Genomic DNA, 23,138 nt, shown 5'->3' on the forward strand with positions numbered 1-23,138 from the left:
TTCCCAGAGGAGACACTAACTACTCTTCACATGCTATTGGGTGAAGAGTCTCATGCCATGATGAATGTCAACAGGTCATACAAGCAAAGATAACTGTCTCCTATCAAGAAAACATCTCTGTGGACAATAATATAGTTTACCACAGGTAGCAACAGGCACCATATATTCTGAGAGTTAGATAGAGGAATGGCCTGCTATTATGGACTTAAGTAGAGAATGTTGGCCCGGCATGGGGGCACACGCCTGTAGTCCCAGCACTTGGGAGGTTGAGGTGGGTGTATCACCTGAGCTCAGGAGTTCAAGACAAGCCTGGCCAAACTGGTGAAACCCCATCTCTACTAAAAATACAAAAATTAGCCAGGTGTGGTGGCACACGCCTGTAATCCCAGCTACTTGGGAGGCTGAGGCGGGAGAATCACTTGATCCCAAGAGGCAGAGGTTGCAGTGAGCCGAGGTCATGCCACTGCACTCCAGTCTACGCAACAAAAGCAATACTCCGTCTCAAAAAAAAAAAAAAAAAAAAGAGAATGTTAGACTGATAGATACTTGGATGAGCTATGACTTAAGTCAGGCCAAGTACAATGGCCATGAACAGCAGATCCATGGTGCTACCATTAAAGTATTAGGGAGGAATTGGCAAAGTATCATGCTATCTAAAAACAGGCAGATGCTATTCAAAGTTAAGTATAGGGAGATGAAATATTAAGCAACTTCCTTTCTTGCAAATTCAAGGGATTTCTTCATTTTTGACCCAGATATAGGAAAGAATTTTATTTATGCTTTAGGTAGCCATGAGACTGCACTGCTTGAAGTAAAATGAGGTCTAAAATATCTTCTCAGATTTTGGCTCTTTCCTTGGTAATCCCAAAATTGGTTTCGTTCAGAAATCAGTGAATTCTCCTATCTTTATTATAGGGAATCTACAGTTTTTGAGGTTCTGAGGACCTGATCTCTAATAGAAGCTTGAACTCTTTCTCTCTGACATTTTTGTTTTGATGGGAAAATTTTTCAATGTAATCACTTTTACAGGACCCAGACAAAAGTCCCAAATTTAAAATTTTATTCTCAGAAAATTTTTATAGATTTTTACAGTGAATACCAGGAATGCATCCAACAGAATTATTCAATGAAAGCAGAAAATACCACCATTATGAGTGAGACATCATGAACCCTATAGGGCAAAGATCTTGTTGCCCTGAACATTTTGTTTCTTTAATCAGCAGCTCTGGTTGTCATTTTAGACAACAAGGCAAACATTGGCATAGAGAAGCAGGAGGTAATATCAGGAGTTTCAGATGGGGTAACTTCTGGAAGTTGTTAGTAGCTTCTACTGTTTACCTCCTTTTCAATTTTTTTTTTCACAAAAAAGGCACAATATCTGAAGGACACATGCTTCCTTTTAAAGTGTGAATGTTATTTTTAGCACTGGTATGGAAAGCAGCAGAAAATACAACAATTTATTTGCTCTGTTCATGAAAAGTGATTTTATTCTTGGGTTTAAAGAAATAATTGTGAATGTCTTTTGGGAAAATACGAATTTTAAGGTTTAAATTCAAGTGTCCCTTTCTGTAAGAACTTTTCTCATTTACGCGTTTTCATCTATGGTGGATATGATATGATTATTTATGTCATCTTTTCTCCTTCCTACGGGGTCTTCTCTTGCAAAATGGCGCTGCATGGTCAGCACTGACTCAGAATGCGGAACAAGGTGAGGCTGCCTTTCTCACAGTATTTTATGTGTATTCAAGCTGTGAAAAGTGTCACAGCAATACTCCCATTCTGTGTCAGCTGAACTGTATCTGCTCATATTCATATCTCGGATTGACTACAATTCAAACCTGGTTATTTGTTTCTTTATCAATTGTCACGAAATAAAAGGCATATTTTAGCAGTGTTTTTGAGCCCCCAAATAGGAAACTAATTTTTATAGAAATCTATACCATTCCGTCTTTGGGAGTATCAATCCTTAAACCAGCAGGTGAGACTACATTTTATTAAATGGCTCATTCTAATTCAGATCCTGGGGTGGCCTTACTTATGGATGAATTGTGCTGCTACCCCAAGAAAACCATTTAACCTATCTGCACTTACAGAGTGCCTCTGTGTACCTGCTGCTGTCTGATTTCAAGCCATGAAATGAGAGGCTTCTGTTTTTGAAATCAGTTTTTCAGAGGTGCTGGCTTTGACAGTGGCTACTCTTTATTAAAGAAAGAACAAGACAAATAAACAGAGGTTTGACCACTACCTGTTTCATATTGGCCATTTCTACATGATGCAAAATGCCAGGTCATAAATGAGTCATTCAGTATTCTGGGCTTCTCTGGATGGCCAATTCAGAGACTGAGGAAACTAAAATTACTGCCTGTAAATCATTCTTAGGATGAGAGCGAGAAAGAGGGAAAAGAAAGATTCACTGGATACATATTGACATGTCCTTTGAGTACATGTATAACAATTATATTCTTTATATTTTACTTACAGATATTGCTATTTGTTAAATATGAACATGGTCAGTTTAATACATGCATTATGTTAACAAAATTTCAATTATTGAATAATTTGGGAATAAAGTTTCTTTTATAAATTCACTCACATAAAAGCAGGAAAGCTCTGCAGAAATCATGTCAAGAAGAACAGTTTACCTGAATTTGCAGGTGCATGATAAAAATATCCCAGTGCCCAGCTTCCATTTGTACCTGCCTAGATGAAGGTAAACAAATGCAACTAAGATCTTCCAATGATTTCTGTTTTCTATTGCATTGCTGGGTTATTCTTTGTCTTCTTTCTTTACAAAATAGGAACTAACATACCTGTGTCTGATTTATTCTCCATATGTTATGCCATTTATTGTTATTTAAAAAAAAACACAATGTAAAATGTACTCAATAAAGAAACTTGTAAGACAGAAAGAAATAAATAAAAAACACATAAATCATCTGTCATGTCATCACCAAAAATAACTAATGGTAACATATGGTTTGCCCTTCCGGTAATTTTTCTGTGTCTGTGCCTCATCTCTTCCTTGGCTGCCTTCTCTTTTCTATCCGCATTCTTTGTCTAGGTGATATCCTCTAGGCATGCCTATAATCCATCCTTCACAGGCTAGATGGAGTTTACTTTTAAAAACTCTCCAGTTTGAAACCCTCCAATGGCTTCCTGCTGCACTTGGAATACATTTCAAAGTCCTTATGTTCTTCTTGCTGAGTCTTTTGCAACCTTCCTCTCTGACTTTGTACAGTCTGATTTTCTTGCCCTCCTCATTTTTGTTTGCTTTCTATTGCTGAAATAAATTGCTACTAACTTAGTGGCTTAAAGCAACACAGATTTCTTATCTTTTTGTTCTGGAGTTCAAAAGTCAACAAGAGGTCTCTCTGGGCTAAAATCAAAGTGTTGGCAAGCTCCATTTCTTTTTGGAGGCTCAATGGAAGAATCCATTCCTTTGCCTTTTCCAGCTTCTAGTAACCATCTGTATTGCATGGCTCATGGCCCCCTTCAAAGGCAGCAATGTTTGGCTCAGTGTCACCCTGTCATCTGTCTGGTCCTCCTTCTGAGTGTCTTCCACTTATAAAGACCCTTAGGATTATATTGGGCCCACCCAGATATTCCAGGATAATCTTTTGGTTAACCACCTTATCCATCTGCAACCTCAATTCTCCCTTACTATGTAACATAATGTATTCATAGATTCTGAAGATTAGGATGCAGTCATCTTTGGAGAGGGGCCATATTCTATCACACTCTGAAGCATTCCTTAGAGAGTCAAAGATGACTATCCACTACCCCTAACTTCACCCAGCATGGAGACCCTGCATTGGCCCAGTGATAGCCACTGTGATATAGAGATTACCATACTTGGCCAAATGAATAAATTGAGAAGTCAGAACTGTTGGAATATTGCAAACAGTATAAGGTGAGAGAAACATTCGGAGGAAGTGCAAGTTTATTCAGCTAAAGTTTATAGGGCTAATAAAAATACTTGTTTCATTGTCCTGACATCAGTTTATTGTAATTAACCAAATATAGACTTTAGCTTTCTTTTCTTTTTATAGAACTTCCTCAAAAACAGGTAATACATTTTGTTGCAACCTATTATTTGACCACTCACAGATTATTGAATATATTATATGGGATGGCCCTGGGGATATAGTTTTGAATGAGACTAGAACTGCCTTTCAAGTGACTCACTAGTTTAATGAGATAATCAGATAAGTGACCATTTAAAATACAGACTACATAGGATTTAGCCTGGGTTTTGGAGAGTCTTGTTGGAGTTCAAAAGAGGCTAAGCAGAAAGAGTGACCTAATGCAGTCTAAATTAGAAAGGTTCCCGAAATTTTTCCAAATGGAGATGAACCAACAATTGAGGAAGGGCATCCATCAACAGGTATCAAACTTCTTCCTTTGTTATATTTTTCCTTCCCCTAGAAGCAGCTTTATGAAAGGCTCTTACTTCTCTCATCTCATCACTGTTTCCCCAGCATGTAGACTGGTTTCTGGCACATAGTAAGTTCTCTATCGATATCTACTGAATATGAGAATAATACATGTATACAAAATATGCAGTTTTACTTTATAGAAAGGAAATCATTCAAAATGGCCTATTTGGTAACATGTTTGCTTTTAGTTAGCAATATGTAACCATCATTGTCTGATAACCATTTTGACAGAAATTCAATCTGAAATAAATGTTTATTCAATCAGAGCTTTCTATGTTAGATTTCTTTATTTATAATTATGGAAGAATAAACATTGTTTCCTTTAGTTCTTTTTTTTTTTTTTTTTTTTTTTGAGACGGAGTCTCGCTCTGTCGCCCAGGCTGGAGTGCATTGGCGCGATCTCGGCTCACTGCAAGCTCCGCCTCCCGGGTTCACGCCATTCTCCTGCCTCAGCCTCCCGAGTAGCTGGGACTACAGGCGCCCGCCACCACGCCCGGCTAATTTTTTGTATTTTTAGTAGAGACGGGGTTTCACCGTGTTAGCCAGGATGGTCTCGATCTCCTGACCTCATGATCCGCCCGCCTCGGCCTCCCAAAGTGCTGGGATTACAGGCGTGAGTCCTTTAGTTCTTAAAGGAGCTTCGGGGGCCAAAAGTGTGTTTGAATTATAATTCTCCAAAGCCTAAAATCTGCATTTGTTTAACAAGAGTCTATTCAAAGTCCTTTGTACTTTAAATCTTTCCTTATATCTGTTTCCTGCCTGAGCTTGGAGCTATGGATCCTGGAGGCTCACCTATTTTTTTTTTTTTAATAGACAGGTTTTCTGTGATAGTTTATTTTCAATACAACTATCTCAAAATTTTGAGCATACTCTTGCTTTCCAGTAAATAAATATGCTAACCTTCAATCCTCCATCTACCTGGTTCCAAGACTTTAAAAACAATTATTATTATTATGTTCTAAGTTCTCGGATACATGTGCAGAACATGCAGGCTTGCTACATAGGTATACATGTGCCATGGTGGTTTGCTGAACCCATTAACCCATCATCTACATTAAGTATTTCTTCTGATGCTATCCCTCCCCTAGCCCTCCAACCCAGACAGGCCCCAGTGTGTGATATTCCCCTCCCTGTGACCATATGTTCTTATTGTTCAACTCCTACTTATGAGTGAGAACATGCAGTGTTTGGTTTTCTATTCCTGTGTTAGTTTACTGAGAATGATGGTTTCCAGTTTCATTCATGTCCCTGCAAAGGTCATGAACTCATTTTTTTTTTTTTTCAGACAAGAATCTCTGTCACCAGGCTTGAGTGCAGCGGCACAATCTCGGCACACTGCAACCTCCACCTCCCAGGTTCAAGCAATTCTCCTGCCTCAGACTCCTGAGTAGCTGGGACTACAGGTGTGTGCCACCATGCCCAGCTAATTTTTGTATTTTTAATACAGATGGGGTTTCACCATGTTGGCCAGGATGGTCTCAATCTCCTGACCTTGTGGCCCACCCACCTCAGCCTCCCAAAGTGCTGGTATTACAGGCGTGAGCCACCATGCCCAGCCAAAGTCATTCTTTTTTATGGCTGCATAGTATTCCATGGTATATTTGTGCCACATTATCTTTATCCAATCTATCATTGATGGGCATTTGGGTTGGTTCCAAATCTTTGCTATTGTGAATAGTGCTGCAATAAACATATGTGTGCATCTGTCTTTATAGTAGAACGATTTATAATCCTTTGGGTATATAGCCACTAATGGGATTGCTGGGTTAAATTGTATTTCTGGCTCTAGATCCCTGAGGAATTGCCAAACATGAGAAAGCAGGAAAAATCTAAAATGGACACCCTAACTTCACAATTAAAAGAACTACAGAAGCAAGAGCAAACAAATTCAAAAGCTAGCAGAAGACAAGAAATAACTAAGATCAGAGCAGAACTGAAGGAGATAGAGACACAAAAAACCTTTAAAAAAATCAGTGGATCCAGGGACTGTTTTTTTGTTTTTGTTTTTTTTTTTTAAAGATTAACAAGATAGATAGACCACTAGCCAGGCTAATAAAGAAGAAAAGAGAGAAGAATCAAATAGACACAATAGAAAATGATAAAGGGGATATCATTACTGATCCCACAGAAATACAAACTACCATCGGAAAATACTATAAACACATCTACGCAAATCAACTAGAAAAACTAGAAGAAATGGATAAATTCCTGGACACATACACCCTCCCAAGACTAAACCAGGAAGAAGTCGAATCCCTGAATAGATCAATAACAAGTTCTGAAATTGAGGCAGTAATTAATAACCTACAAACCAAAAAAAGCCCAGGACCAGACAGATTCACAGCTGAATTCTACCAGAGGTACAAAGAGATCTGGTACCATTCCTTCTGAAGCTATTCCTAACAATAGCAAAAGAAAGACTCCTCCCTAGCTCATTTTATGAGGCCATCATCATCCTGATACCAAAACCTGGCAGAGACACAACAAAAAGGAAAATTTCAGGCCAGTATCTCTGATGAATATGGATGCCAAAATTCTTAGTAAAATATTGGCAAACCAAATCCAGCAGCACTTCAAAAAGCGTATTCACCACAGTCAAGTCAGTTGCATCCCTGGGATGCAAGGCTGGTTCAACATACACAAATCAATAAACGTAAACCATCACATAAACAGAACCAATGACAAAAACCACATGATTATCTCAATAGATGCAGAAAAGGCCTTCAATAAAATTCAACTCCACTTCATGCTAAAAACACTCAATAAAGTAGATATTGATGAAACGTATCTCAAAATAATAAGAGCTGTTTATGATAACCCACAGCCAATATCATACTGAATGGGCAAAAGCTGGAAGCATTCTCTTTGAAAACTGGTGCAAGACAAGGATGCCCTCTCTCACCACTCCTAGTCAACATAGTATTGGAAGTTCTGGCCAGGGCAATCAGGCAAGAGGAAGAAATAAAGGGTATTCAGATAGGAAGAGAGGAAATCAAATTGTCTCTGGCTGCAGACGACATGATTGTTTATTTAGAAAACCCCATCATCTCAGCCCCAAATCTCCTTAAGCTGAAGAACAACTTCAGCAAAGTCTCAGGATACAAAATCAATATGCAAAAATCACAAGCTTTCCTATACACCAATAATAGACAAACAGAGAGCCAAATCATGAGTTAACTCCCATTCACAATTGCTACAAAGGGAATAAAATACCTAGGAATACAACTTACAAGGGATTTGAAGGAACTCTTCAAGGAGAACTGCAAACAACTGCTCAAGGAAAGAAGAAAGAATACAAACAAATGGAAAAACATTCCATGCTCATGGATAGGAAGAATCAATATTGTGAAAATGGCCATAGTGCCCAAAGTAATTTATGGATTCAATGTGATTCCCATCAAGCTACCATTGACTTTCTTCACAGAATTAGAAAAAACTACTTTAAATTTCATATAGAACCAAAAAAGAGCCTGTACAGCCAAGACAGTCCTTAGCAAAAAGAACAAAGCTGGAGGCATCACGCTACCTGACTTCAAACTATACTACAAGGCTACATTAACCAAAACAGCATGGTACTGGTACCAAAACAGATATATAGAGCAATGGAACAGAACAGAGGCCTCAGAGATAACACCACATATCTATAACCATCTGATCTTTGACAAACCTGACAAAAACAAGCAATGGGGAAAGGATTTCCTATTTAATATATGATGTTGGGAAAACTGGCTAACCATATGCAGAAAACTGAAACTGGACCCCTTCTTTACACATTATACAAAAACTAACTCAAGATGGATTAAAGCATTAAATGTAAGACCTAAAGCCATAAAACCCAGGCAATACCACTCAGGGCATAGGCATGGGCAAAGACTTCATGACTAAAACACCAAAAGCAGTGGCAACAAAAGCCAAAATTAACAAATGGGATCTAATTAAACTAAAGAGCTTCTGCACAGCAAAAGAAACTACCATCAGAGTAAACAGGCAACCTACAGAATGGCAGAAAACTTTTGCAGTCTATCCATCTGACAAAGGGCTAATATCCAGAATCTACAAAGAACTTAAACAAATTTACAAGAAAAAAACAGACAGCTCCATCAAAAAGTGGGTGAAGGATATGAACAGACAATTCTCAAAAGAAGACATTTATGCAACCAGCAAACATATGAAAAAAAGCTCATCATCACTGGTCATTAGAGAAATGCAAATCAAAAACCACAATGAGATACCATCTCATACCAGTTAGAATGGTGTCATTAAAAAGTCAGAAACAGATGCTGAAGAGGATGTCGAGAAATAGGAACGCTTTTACACTGTTGGTGGGAGTGTAAATTTGTTCCAATACTTTAATGTTATTTTATATAATAGTAACCAATCCTCATAACTCTATTCCAAATCTATCAAATTATAGTGAGGCATGGCAGTAGAAGGAGAGTATTGGAGGAAAGGTAAGTAGTAGCAGATAGAAAAAATAAAGAGGCATTTCATAATCATTTCAGGTTGTCTATAATGTATAGTTTTCAGAGGAAGAGTAAACATAAAAATGCCTAGATAGAAAAGCCTGTTTAATATGTAGAATTACATTTCTGTAACAAGAATCCCTTCCCCAATGTATCACAATCTTCTAGAACAGCTTTTGATAAATTTTAAAGACTCAATATAAAATGAATGGATAGATAAATTACAGAATATATTAGTGAGAGGTCTTGAAGAAAAGGCAGTTTTGTTGCAATACAGAAAGCTAAATTAACACTACAAAGATGCTTCATGCAGACCAACAAGAACAATAGTTAACAGTTGAAAACCTGTTTGTGTTTTAGCCGCCCCTCACCCACAATGTATGCCCATAGTGATAACATTTTCTTAATAAAAAATTGAATCACATCATTTGACTGAATGAAAAGGAAAGGGTATGAGGGGAAGAGGTTTTGGAAGAAAGGGAAAGAAGCCACAGTGCATCAACTCATGAGGAATGCTTTCACACCTGCCACTTCCCTCCCACTTTGTTACACATCCCTGTAAGGCATGCCCTTCACTCCTCATTTCTGAGAAGCACTAGCCAGTGAGCTATATTAATCAAGGTATTATTTCTCTAAAAGTTATTCAGCCAAAAACACCTTCAAAGTAAAGCAAAACACAAAAAAATACAAAAAGGCAAAAACCTTGTATGTAGCACCATATAAAAATATTTTAAAATGGCATGATCCTCTATAACACAGGATATATGGCCACTATATTTGTATAGCAACTACTTCCAGACATACACGGAAGAATATGTTATCATACTTTAATGATTTCTGAAAGATATCTACCAAAAAATAGTATAAAATACTATAAAAGAGCTCCCGTGTAGTTTCCGAAGTCCACCAATATTTTCAAATCCTATGTTACATAAAGAGTTTCTTTAAAAATTGACTCGATGAATGTTTCCTATTTTAGATGTCACTATGATTTTAAATGTTAACATACAATAGCAAAGTGCACCTCATTTTTCCTATTTCATTTTTTTCCCTCATCAATCTGACTTTGTTTTTGTAGGGAGTGCTCTAGGTGAGGCATGAACTTACAGCCTTGGCATCATAAATACCGTGTACTAATCAACTGTGCAACTGGCACAACCAGACTTTTCTTAAATGGTTAATGATATGACTCATACATTGACACATACAATGATATTGTTAAAATCACCCAGTGTATCACTTACTCTACCTTTAAAAGCCCTGTGTGAAAATGACTGCTTATTTTTATTAGTAATTAATCATTATAAAGCCATTTAATGGAGTTATGTATTCTTATAAATCTCTGAACACCTGCAGTCAAATTTAAATATTCTCTTAGTTTTATATTTCCTCTCTACATTAGATCTTTTTGTTGGTTTTTTAAAGACATGCCACTTTTGATCTTAATATTAAGCATATTGATTTACTTAAGGACATGAATAATCCAGTTTTAACAAGTGTATCATTCACAAAAATGTCCCCTATATGGCTGTACTCTTTTTCCATTTCCTGGTTTTGAATAGTCTTATTTCTGTCATCAACAATGAACCTTAAGGTACCTCATTTCAACTAGAGCAAATGGCTGTTGAATTCAATGACTCACTCGGCACAGAAATTCATTAGACATTGGTTTATCAGTCAAAGATGACATTTGTTTTGAGCCAGATGGGTTTTCTTGAGGAAATCCTCTAACTGGATGCAGATTCGATTGGATTTTAGCTTTCCTACACTATTAGACATCACTGTTTCATGTGGCACACACAGCCTGTAATATATTTGTATATATTTGACAGGATTTTAATAGCCATGGTTTTAAAAATAAAAGATTACAGTTTTTCTGTAGTTTATCTGTTTGCAGTCTTTGATATTTTATGGGTTTTAAAACATGCATCATCTTATAAATATATTTCCAAAGCCTAAAATCTTGGGATATATTTTTAAATTAAAATGTTAAACAATAACACCAAAGAAGAAAATCTCATTTGACTAGGCTACATAGTAACAGTGGGACAGAATAGTTGATCCACAGTGCAGCTTTTCTCGGGCATTGGTCTCTCTATCTTTTCTATTTTCTGTATCCTACACACCCTAACAATTGGCAAGTCATGAGATTTCTACTTAGAAGAAAAACCATTCTATTTTCACAAATACCATACCCAGTCAAGACATCTTCATGTACTGCAGAGACAACAACAATACTGATCTAATTTGCATCCCATCTTCAAATCTTACTGTTTAAATTAATCCTCATAAGAGCAGTCAGTAATCTTTTCAAAAGATAGATTAGGGAATGTTACTTATTGTAATAAGAACTTGGTAATTTGGGCCAATCCTACCAATGTGGACAACTTGTGCTGCTGTATACATATACATCTCCAGATGCATCTTTGTGTATATATACATGAATAGGTGTGTACACACACACACATACACACACATTTGAAGGCTTAGAAGACTAATAAGAGAGTAAAAAAATGCTGTTACCATCTGGCTAAAGATGGAGATCTGGAGAGATGGGCTACTCTTGCCTTATGGGCTTTCACTCATTTCAGGAGGGTTGGGTGATAAAGTGTACAGTGCTTTTGTCAGACTCATGGGACTGAGTCCAGGGTCCACCAAAGTATGGGGCTTGGCAAATGTCCCTGGTCTTGGGTTGGGACCCCAAATGGCAGTGCTTTAGCAATAAAAGAAAATCAGAATCAGGCACTCTCACAAGGACCACAGCTTTGCTTTGATTCTCTCCATCTCTGTAATCCTACAGAGCAAGGACGATGAACAAACCAAAGCCAAAGCCAACAAAAAGCAAATTCCACAAAGATAGCATGGAATAAATGTATCTAGACACAAAAGAATAGATACTAAGTTATTTTATTTATTTCAACACACAATATATAATGTTTAGGAATGTATTCTTAGGTGTTAAAGTCATATGAAAAATCAACCTGTAATCCCAGCACTTTGGGAGGCCGAGGCGGGCGGATCACGAGGTCAGGAGATCGAGACCATCCTGGCTAACACGGTGAAACCCCGTCTCTACTAAAAATACAAAAAATTAGCCGGGTGTGGTGGCGGGCGCCTGTAGTCCCAGCTACTCGGGAGGCTGAGGCAGGAGAATGGCGTGAACCCGGGAGGCGGAGCTTGCAGTGAGCCGAGATCGTGCCACTGTACTCCAGCCTGGGCGACAGAGCGAGACTCCGTCTCAAAAAAAAAAAAAAAAAAAAAAAAAAAAAAAAAAAAAAAAAAAAAAAAAATCAAGAAAGTATTTATAATAAAAGTCAAGATAATGGTTCCTCTGGTGTACAGAGGAGAGAGAACATAAGAAAATCTTCTGTGTTACTGCCAATCTTCCTCTATTTTGGAGTGATGTGTACACATATGATCACTTTGTGATAAATCAGCAAGTGTATATTTTATTTTGAAATTTGTGTACCTGTGTGCTGTATTTATACTAAGAATGTTAAATTGTAAGTTAGATCATATTACTCTGTATTGAAAATATTCCAGTTACCTGTGATTGTCTACCTGCCTGTTCTCATCTGGAGACAGCCTGCCCCCGGCCCCATTGCTCGTTTTACTCTAGGTACATGGAATTCCTTGCTCTTGTTCAAAAGGACAAAAATCTTGCCCATTTTAGTCTTTGGACTTGAACTTTCTTCTCTTCCTGCAATACACTTTTATTGACTTGATCCATAATTGTTTCCCAATCCTTCAGCCCCCTATTAATTGTAGCCTTCTTAGAGATATATTTCTTGACCACTCATTCTAAATTGACAACTGAAAACCCAGCAAATTCTCCATATCGCCTTATTTCCTTCATATTGGAAAGCAGACGATGACATTTAATTTGTAATTAATATATCTTTTATCCAAGGTAAAATATTTGCTGTAATGTAAGATCTATGATGGGAGGTATACTTTTGCTTTTTATTCTCAGCACTAAATGAATCATAGGCCAACGAAAATTATTTTGAGAAAAGACTTTGTGCAATTCCTAAAAATTAGTCTATTATACCATGGGTGGTAGGAGAAGCTTAGGATCTCATCATATAATTTGGTTATCCTAGCTATGCTGCTAAGCAAAACAAATATTTATTTAGCCCAGATATGTAGAATTATCTTAGACAAATTTTCATACGTGTCCAGTGCCAGTTTTCAAAATGACGTCTTTTTATGGCAACACCTAAGTGAAGTATTTCTTTCAGGGACATTATACACAAAGGAAAGTAAATGTTTTACTTCAGGTGGTAATGACAAAGTTTTCGTAATGATAAAAGTTATTTGTAATGCTAAAGTTATTGCATTTCATTTTTACTTGAGGAATTACATATGCCATTTTAGAAACTTTACTTTGATGTGTATGACTGTATTTCCCGCCGTAGTTAGTTTTTAAGAAAGAATGTTTCACCTAAAGCCATATTCACCTTTCCAGAGTAAAAAATCAATATTTAGCCTTAAATTAATAAACTATGTTTTTGTTATTATTGGTCCTTTTGATACTGTATCTCTTTCCATTTCATTAAAATTAAATAACTTACCTGCCATATTTATTATTTGAATACTAATTTATTTTCCCATTTAATTTTTTTCTTTACTCTTTGGTGTTTCTTTGCTCAGACCAAACCTAGTCTTGATCTAGTTGCACTGTGCTTGCATTGAAGTTCAACTGCACCTAATGAATCATGGCAGTACTCTCTATCACCTTACAGGCATCAAAGTAAATCAGCCAGAACAGGGATAGAAATTCCAAAGGTCCCTGCCACCTGTGCTGCAACATTGACTCCAAGTAAACACTTAGTCATCTCTTTAGTTGTGAACAGTGATGTGGCCCAGGAGCCTTTCACTGAAGGTGGCCCAGCACTTGCTGCTGAGTTTTCATGCACTTTGCTTGCATTTATCGCCACCATGAAAATTACCCAAGGATTGAAAAGTCTATCAAGTATAGAGGAGAGAAAGCTAACAGGTTCACAGATGCAGATAATTTAGTGTTTTAATGAAACCCTGGACTAGATAATGCACTTCTCTCTTTTATTTAATTTTTTTAATGTTACCTGTCTGTTATTATACACCGTTTGTTCTTATAGAACACACACACACACACACACACACACACACACTCACCCCTACCTCAAGCAAAGGAGGTTGCAACTCTTTTTCTCAAAAATAACAAATCAACCTGTAATTCTTCACACTAACGGTAAGGTTTATGTGTTTGCTTCAAGTTAAAATTACTACCTTTCAGATGGATTATCTTTTTATTTTTATTTTTTATTTTTTTTGAGATCCACCTAGGCTGTCAGAGTTCCACATTTGGCATCATTACACCCAGTTAATGTAAGACAGCTTATTTTTATATTGCGGTGTTTTATAGATTTTTTTATTGCACCATTAAGAGCATTTTGATTTCTGCAATATTCCCAGATTTTCTTGTCATAATACACAACATCCCACAGTCCCACTTTGTGCCAAATCTCATAGCATTCACTTACATCTACTTTTCTGCCTCAGAAGGCTAGGTAATGAGCTGAGCTTCAGAAAAAGAAATTGCTGGTTTAGTTTTTTTGCATTACAGCCCAAACAGATTGTTTTCTTTTCGATAACTAGCCAATGCTCAGTTCACAGATATTTCCCCTGGTAGGTAAGCATTGCCAATTTAGTGTCCAGTAGCATGTTTACAGTTCATAAATGTCATCTGATTTTCAATTTTTAACCTGAGAAATAAAATGTTTCTTTCCATATTCTGTAAATTTTAATGGAAATTTTGTGGAATTTCTCAGTTGTTCAATGAAGCAAAAATTTGTTCAGCAGGCCTGTTTTAATCCTAATGAAAACTATTAAGGAGTTTATATTCTTGATATTGACTATTTTTGACAATATAGTATTACAAAACCATTTCGACAGAAGCAGTTTTAGCTTTGGAGTTTACACAGATTATTACTGTATTATCTATGACTTTCATTCACTCAAAGTACATACATATCTCATAAAGACACCATTTGAGATTGCCACCATTAAAAAAATTAATAAATAATAGTTGTTCACATTTATGAGGTACATATGATATTTTCACATATGCATACAATGTGTAATGATCCAATCAGGGTAATTGGGATATCTGTCACCTCAAACATTTATTGTTCCTTTGTGTGGGGAACATTAAAAATCTTCTCTCCTAGTGATTTTGAAATATATGATAAATCATTGTTAACTAATCTAGTCACCCTACTGTGCTATTGAACACTAGAACGTATTCCTTCTAACTGTATTTTTGTACCCATTAACCAACCTCTTTTTGACCCCTTCTCTCTGATATACTTCTCAGCCTTTGGTAACCACCATGCTACTTACTACCTCCATGAGATCAATTTTTTTGCTTCTACATATGAGTGGGAACATGTGATATATGTCTTTCCGTGCCTTCTTGCTTCATTTTTGATAATATTAAATAAAGGTCTAATACCTAGTGGTCAAGTTTGAGGTTGACATGGAGGAGAATAAGACAGTCGTATTTAGGCTGAAATGATTTGAAAGACAATGAACTCTCTAATGTACATGGATATACATTTGGGATTCCTATTCAGGGCTGGAATTCAAAGCATTCTAAACATGTTAACAACAGCATTTATTTATAGTTCTAGTGGCTTGCGATCCATCAAATGGCACAATTGCTACTGGCCTCAGGGTAGACGGTCTTCCTGGCAGTGGTCCCACAGATTGCACCAGTGTAATTTCAAGCCCTTGATTTGCCAATGATCTTATCATTGTAGTGATCCCTATATTCTCTTTAGCTTTCTCATTTTATAAGACTGACATTAGAAAGCAGGTTCATATTAACATCATAGCTTGACCAGGTCTTAACAGACAGGATGACTAAACTACCAGTCTACTTGAATTTGTTTTTTCAGAGGTCTATATTTAAGCTTTTTTCCAAAAGATTAATGTTGGTTAGCATGAGAATAGAAGACAGTGAAAGCAGATGAACTTTCAAGGAATAAAAAGAATTCATGAGACCTAGGTTAATTATAGAACTTTGAAGATTAGATTTATTCATCTAGTTGGTCTGAAATCTAAGTGATTTTTTTTTCTTTTTTTCCTCAGAGATAATATTCCCAAATAAGATTTTTAAGTTCATTCTAAAGCAGCTAAAATTCTTGAGTAGCTATCTACTTATTTGGACTAATTTAATTTTATCCCAGTGATATTAAATATATACATATATACACATATACTTAAATATATGAATTAATATTTTCAATAAAGCAAGATTTTAGAAGTTAAATAGACTGGAATCAATCAGCTTAATAATGCATAACACCGAAAGAAAGTAAGAAAGGAACAAAATAAAAAAACATTAGGGGAAAAGCAGGTAAGTTAGGAGAGGGATACATGATTCTACATTTCCTTGTTAAGGAGGAGCTAATTGATTTCACAAGAGCCAGCTGGGGTTTTAAATGCTCACTCTTTTTTTCTGGTCAATATTAATAACAATAAAATCAATGCCTAATATGATATTAGCCATTAAATGGTTATTCCACGTTCATATTTGGGCTTTCACAAAGTCACTGAAGTTTTTTTTCTTTTTTTCTGAGAATCTGTGGATAGTCCAGTCGGTACAGTAGATAATTGAAATAAAGTGTTCCCTGCATCCTTTGGCTCTGTGCTTCAGAACCGGGCCATGGGTTTCCTTTTAAGAGGCTTAATGCTGTGCTGGAAACCACATCAGCTTTGACAATTGAGTTCTTATTTTCACTTCACTATACACCAACTTTATGAGCCCTCATGGTGCTTCAAGTTTATTAGGAAAGAAAGAAACAAAAGCTGCAGGGGCCAGTAATTAGCTAATTTCATTGTGATTTCATGCTACGATGCTTTTGGCTCTTCAAATGTGTCCTCTTGCCCTACCAGGAACCTGGAATAACATGAGCGTTCCTCTTCCCCTTAGCTTACCTAATTTGTTCCTGTTCTTCAGGTCTCAGTTTAATATCATGTATTCTCTTACTTCCCTAATCTTTTCAACAGATGTGATGCCCTTAGTGTGCCTTTATCATCAGTACTTTCTCATTATAGCACTTATCATACTTTATTATAATTACCAACTTAATTTTCTTTTCCACCTTATTTCTATTTGAATCTACCACATTTCTTGGCATATAATATTAGCACAATAATATTAGTAGAAAATGGATAAATAATTGAGGGTTACATTTAATTGTGTCTGGACTATAGTAAGAATCCAATGCCTAATAACTGTGATCACTATCTCAAACTATACCTCTTTCTAATTTCTAAAACAAAAGAATTTTAATAGCATAGAAAATGCTGATAGTCATTTAATATTTTCCGACTTCAATTAATTAAAGTCTTTCATAGAAAATGATGTGGTGTTATAAGCTTTCATCCAAGACATTTAATTCAAGTTTTAACATATTTCTAATGTATGACTAGGCATATTAATTGAATAGAGTTAAATAACAGTAAAGGTTAAAGATTAGAGGATGTTCTAAATGAAAGATGAGCAGTTCGCTGCTGTATATGCATATAGGCAAAGAACAGCTGGGACTTAGGATAAAGAAATATGCTCAAAACTGTACAAATAAAATGCAGATCTTTACCACATATTGTATTGAATGTCAATTTGCAAATGGACTAATCTGTGGAGAAATATAACATTTGTAGTTAAAATGAATAAAAGTAATGTTAGACAATTTAAAGCAGGTAATTTGTTTCACTTATACATTGCTAAGTATATAGTGTGATTTTCCCTGAACACAGAATTATATCACATAGAGTTTTTCTTTTTCTTTTAGAATCATAATGTCTTAGTCAAAATCTCATATAAGCTCTAGCTTTTTCTGTCATTCAAATATTCCCACATTGACTTCATTAAATTATGTGGAAGTTTCCTTCTCCCCAGCTCACATGTGTCAATGAATTTATCTAAAGATCTTACTGGCTTAGGACTTCAAGAACAAATATCGGTAAGAATCTTTTTAAATAACAAGTTTTGAAATAACACGTTTTCCTGATTTTAAAAGTAATGCAAACTAATTTCAGAAAATCTGAGAAAATTAAAATAATGTAAAAATTATATTATCCTGTTTTAGAGATAATTGCTTTTCTTTTTATGTACTTCAAGGCTAGGCTTAAAGTACATAAAAAGAAAAGCAATTATCTCTAAAACAGGATAATATAATTTTTACATGTAAAATTACTCATGTAATTTCATGTCATAAACATTTTCAAATGATATTAAAATTATTTAACCTCAGATTTTTAATGGCTATGCCATGAGTAATTTAATAATACCCCTAAATTTGGATATTTTCATTATTTATCCTTATGCAATGAAGATATTTGTATATAATTTGTTTTCTGTACTTAGCAATTTGTAATAGGTGTTTTCTATAATGATTATGCAATTAAAACACATATACCTCTAATAGGATATTTCTACTATTTAGATACTATTAAATGGTATAAAAACATGTTTAAAAGAATATTCAAATTACAAATGAAATTTTTCTTTTATCAGAAATATCTTTGCCAAATCTTATAATAGAGAAAGTAATATTGAGGCATAATTATCTTCTTTAATATTATATGAGTGAATGGGGATATGCAATTAGTTATAAGACCACAAACATTAAACAACAGAAAGTTATCAGCTAAACCTAAAAACAAGTGTGAATTTGTCAATATGAAGGTAGATAAAAGGGAAATGTGTGGGCTATATTGAGGACCTGAAAGAGGGACTAGGCACTATTAAACCTGATGGGAAGCTTAAGTGAAGAAAGCCCTTAGAGATTATGCCAGGATAGAATGAGGTCTCCTTTGTAAAATAAGTGAAACAATGGGACACATTTTTTTCAGTTCCACAAGTAGGTTTCTAACAATCTTGATGTTCTTTTGTTATAGCATTTGAGTTAAATAGTCTGAGTTTCTTCAGCTTTGAAAATGTTAAAATAGGCTGTGCACGGTGGCTCACGCCTGTAATCCCAGCACTTTGGAAGGCTGAGGAAGGAGGATCGCTTGAGCCCAGGAGTTCCAGACCAGCCTCGGCAACATGGTAAGGCCTCATCTTACAAAAAATACAAAAAATTTAGCCAGTGTCATGGTGCTTGCCTGTAGTCCCAGCTACTTGAGAGGCTGAGGTGGGAGAATTGCTTGATCCCAGGAGATCCAGGTTGCAGTGAGCCATTATTGTGCCACTGCACTCCAGTCTGGGTGACAGAGTGAGACCCCGTCTCAAAAGAAAAAAAAAAAGAAGTAAAATACTGTTTTCTTTGCAAGCAGAGCCCTATCTGTCTTTGTCACCATGTATCAGCAGTGGTTAGCACATAGTAGATCTCCAATACATTTATGTGAATGGTTCTATGTAAAAGCAAACACCACACTGATTAATCACTAATTAAAAGCAAAAAGCAAAAGCCAAAAGTCCTCTTATACAAGATTCTGCAGCCAAAGAGCAAGGACAGCAGAGGACCAGGCTCAGAATCTAATCATAAAAGCAGCAGATTTCAAAGAATTCTGGTTTATTCCATGATCAGAACCCTGATAGTTGTTATAAGGATACATGAATATCTGGAGCAATGCAATTTAAAAGTTTGAACTTCTAGATTTCTAGATTTTCTCTGGGCCTGCAGAAGTTGTTCACTTCCTCTTTTCACAAGATAGTATCTTCTACCCACTTGAAGTCATACAGAGGCTGACAAAGGGTAGATATCTTATAGGATAATTCCTGTTCTTCAGGGATTACTCTCATCACTCCCTCTGACAACCAGACAAATACTGAATGTCAAATACCAGCACAACTGGGACAAAGATGCTATGGGATTTCTAAGAGAGAAGAAGGGCTATCATTGAAGTTACTGAAGGATCTGCAGGTGCAGGAAGAGAACACAGAGCATGTAGCCTAAGGGGCTCTGACAAAGGGTGAAAGAATATACATTTGGATACAGTAGCTAATGGATATGGAAGCACTCTACTATGATATTAAGATTTAAAATCCTGGCACATACCCTAGATGATGTTAACAGCTGCTAGGATGGTACTTGGAAAATTTATGGCTCACATTGAGTGAGGTAGAAATTCCAGAAGTGCCATGGAAGATGAAGGAAGAAGGGATCAAAGGACTCAGTGTATTGAGCATGCCTGAGAAAATATATATGGAAAGCTAGAAATCCCGCAAGATAAATATAATCCAAAGGATGGACCACTGGACACTCCATTTACCAAAATATAAAGAGTGTGTTGTGGAGAAGGACATCAGTATTGTTGAGAAGCTCAGTGGTAACTGTCTTCTGAAAGCCAGCTGGTAGGAGATCACATTACAGAACAGGGATTCTTGAATAAAAATGGGAATGATAGAATCTCTAAATAATAGATACCAAGAGGTGATATTTCATTGACAGAAGAAACATAGATGTAGATTTTGCAATGAGAAGGAAGACAGGAGTGGCAAACATGGAGTCTAAAATTTAGAAAACAGTAGAATAATAAATAGAGTATGGAGTTCCTACAGGCAAGACAGATGGACAGCTACCAAGGATTTTGGTTAATTTATACAACCAAAACCAATCAAGAATGGATAATCAGGAGGTTAAGGGCAGGCACCCTTCTTCTTCCTCCACAACTCTCTATCTTTTGCCCAGTTTCTAGACCTGCATTGATTCTCAGACTTTTAATTGAAGATGACTGATAAAGTAGAGGACAGATCTTTCAGGGAAAGAACCTAATAATACCATGAACATATGAAGTTGTAATTTTCCCAGTCCTTTTCCAATGGGACCTGAGACTCTTTACTCAAGTGACTATGTACTAGGTAACGAGGAACATCCAGAACTTCTGAGGTTTCCTTGATTCAGAATCCAAACTCAAATTACGCCAGGTATGGTGGCTGAAGCCTGTAATCCCAGCACTTTGGGGAAGGTGGGAGGATGCTTTGAGACCACGAGTTTGAGACTAGCCTGGGGAACATAGTGAGACCTCGTCTCCACAAAAATACAAAAATTAGCCAGATGTGGTGGTGTGTGCCTGCAGTTCCAGCTACTTAGGAGGTTAAGGTGGGAGGATCACTTAAGCCCAGGATGTTGAGGCTGCAATGAGCCAAGGTCACGCCACTGCACTCCAGCCTGGGGAACAGAGCAAGACCCTATCTCCAAACAGAATGAAATAAAACAAAAATACTGAAATTCATACTTTGATATCCAAACTGATTGCATAGTCCTCCTAATAGAATGAAGGCATATGGGAGCCAAATAGTAAGTAGAGTTTTGGCTGGCATTTGGCTCACGGTGTAATCACTGGGTCCACAGACCAACCAGATGGTGTTATTCAAGATCTTCCAAGGTATTACTGGATTATACATCCTTGGTAGTTGGCAGATCCCCCACACTGGTTTTTTGTTCTATATGTAACAGCAATCAACTATCGCTTCACCCACAACTTTATTTATTTTTCATCATTTTTTTTTTTTTAGACAAGGTTTCACTCTGTCTCCCAGGTTGGAGTACAATGACATGTTCATGGCCCACTGCAGCCTCCACCTCCCTGGGCTCAGGTGATCCTCCCACCTCAGTCTCCTGAATAGCTGGGATGACCGGTGCATGCCACCATGCCTGGCTAACTTTTTTTGTGTTTTTTGTAGAGACAGAGTTTTGCCACATTGCCCAGGCTGGTCTCAAACTCCTGGGCTCAAGTGATGTGCCCACCTTGGCCTTCTAAAGTGGTAGAATTAAAGTCATGAGCCTCCATGCCTCATTTTTTTAATCTTTATTGATTTTCCTAACATTTATATTGTCAGAAACAATTTTTTACAATGTTTCCATATTTTTGGTGTAGTATCAAAATACTTCTATAGTAAATCACTTGGGTTAAGCCATTTTCTTCTTAAAGAAGGCAGGGGAGGTGGTCTCTGGAATATTCCTATTTATGACACCAGTCTAGCAACTATAAAAATATGGATAGATAATGGTATATGACAGTGGATAACTGTAAACTTATCCAGACAGTAACACCAATTGCTGTTGCTGCACCAGCTATGTTATTTTTTCCTGAAGCAGATTAACACAGCCTTCAGCGTGAGATATAAAGCCATCAAAATGAAAATGCATTTATTTCCAGCCATTTCAAAAAGAAAAATCAGAATCAGTTTAGATCCACATGGAACAAAAAGAATACACTTATAGAGTTTTAACTTGAGTTCTGTTAACTCTCTTGACCCCTATTATAATGCAGTATAGAGACCTGAAACATTGACACAGTATGTGGAACGCCACATTGGTCCATCATATCAGCAGTTCTGCAAATGTGGTCTTTGAATCTTGAAGGTCCCTGAAACACTTTCAAGAGATTAATGAGGTCAAAATTATTTTTATACGCATTGTGTTAACATTTGCACTGATGAGGCAAAACAATGTTGTATAAAATTGCTGGATCTCTAGCATGAAACAAGTAGCACCTAACTATACTTGTTATTAATGCCTTGTTCGTTGCTATGAATTACAGTTTTTAAACAAAGCTTTAAAATGTCCTTGATGAAGCAGTAAAAATTTTATTAAATATTTACTCTTGAGTACAATTTTTTAGTATTGTTTGTGGTGAAATGGGGAATACGCATAAAGCAATTGTGCTGCATAACAAACTGTGATACTTGTTTAAAGAAAAACACTTGTGTGATTGAGAACAAAATCAGCCACTTTGTTCATGGAACACCTTCAAAGGTACTGATGGTAAAATTATGGTTATTCAGACTTGGGTATCTTGGGGTAGTTGGCAGATATTTTCTTAAAAATGGAAGGAGTTTTTCAGTTTGATGGAAAACAACTGACAGTATTTGTTCCCAATAATAAAATTCAATGTTCCAAGTGAAAATTAGGAATTTAGAAACTTTTTGTATTTACTAGTCTAAGCTTGAAATCAACAAGTATGATTTTTGATATTGTATAATAAACTGTGTCAATATTTGAAAGCCTGCATAACAGAACTGATATTATTTTCAAATGATTAATTCATGGTGTCAAAAATCACTCATAGTTAAGAAATCCATTCAAAGTTCAAGACATACCCATAGATTTTAATGCAAAAGAGTACAAAAAATTGATTGATCTGTTTCTATATTTCACATTGCAAGTAACCTTTAAGAAACTACTACTTGTTGAATTTTGATATAATGCCAAAGAATAATATCCAAAAGTATCTGAAC

The 23,138-nt window shown here is 36.2% G+C and overlaps 1 protein-coding gene across 23 annotated transcripts in view; it reads right to left on the reverse strand.

Annotated features, from left to right (window-relative positions):
* The window catches only part of DGKB (diacylglycerol kinase beta), an 818,895-nt gene that overhangs the window by 143,841 nt on the left and 651,916 nt on the right, over positions 1-23,138 (reverse strand). The window lies entirely within an intron of this gene.

This window comes from Pan troglodytes, chromosome 6 (assembly GCF_028858775.2).
Source record: "Pan troglodytes isolate AG18354 chromosome 6, NHGRI_mPanTro3-v2.0_pri, whole genome shotgun sequence".
NCBI classification, from domain to species: Eukaryota; Metazoa; Chordata; class Mammalia; order Primates; family Hominidae; genus Pan; species Pan troglodytes.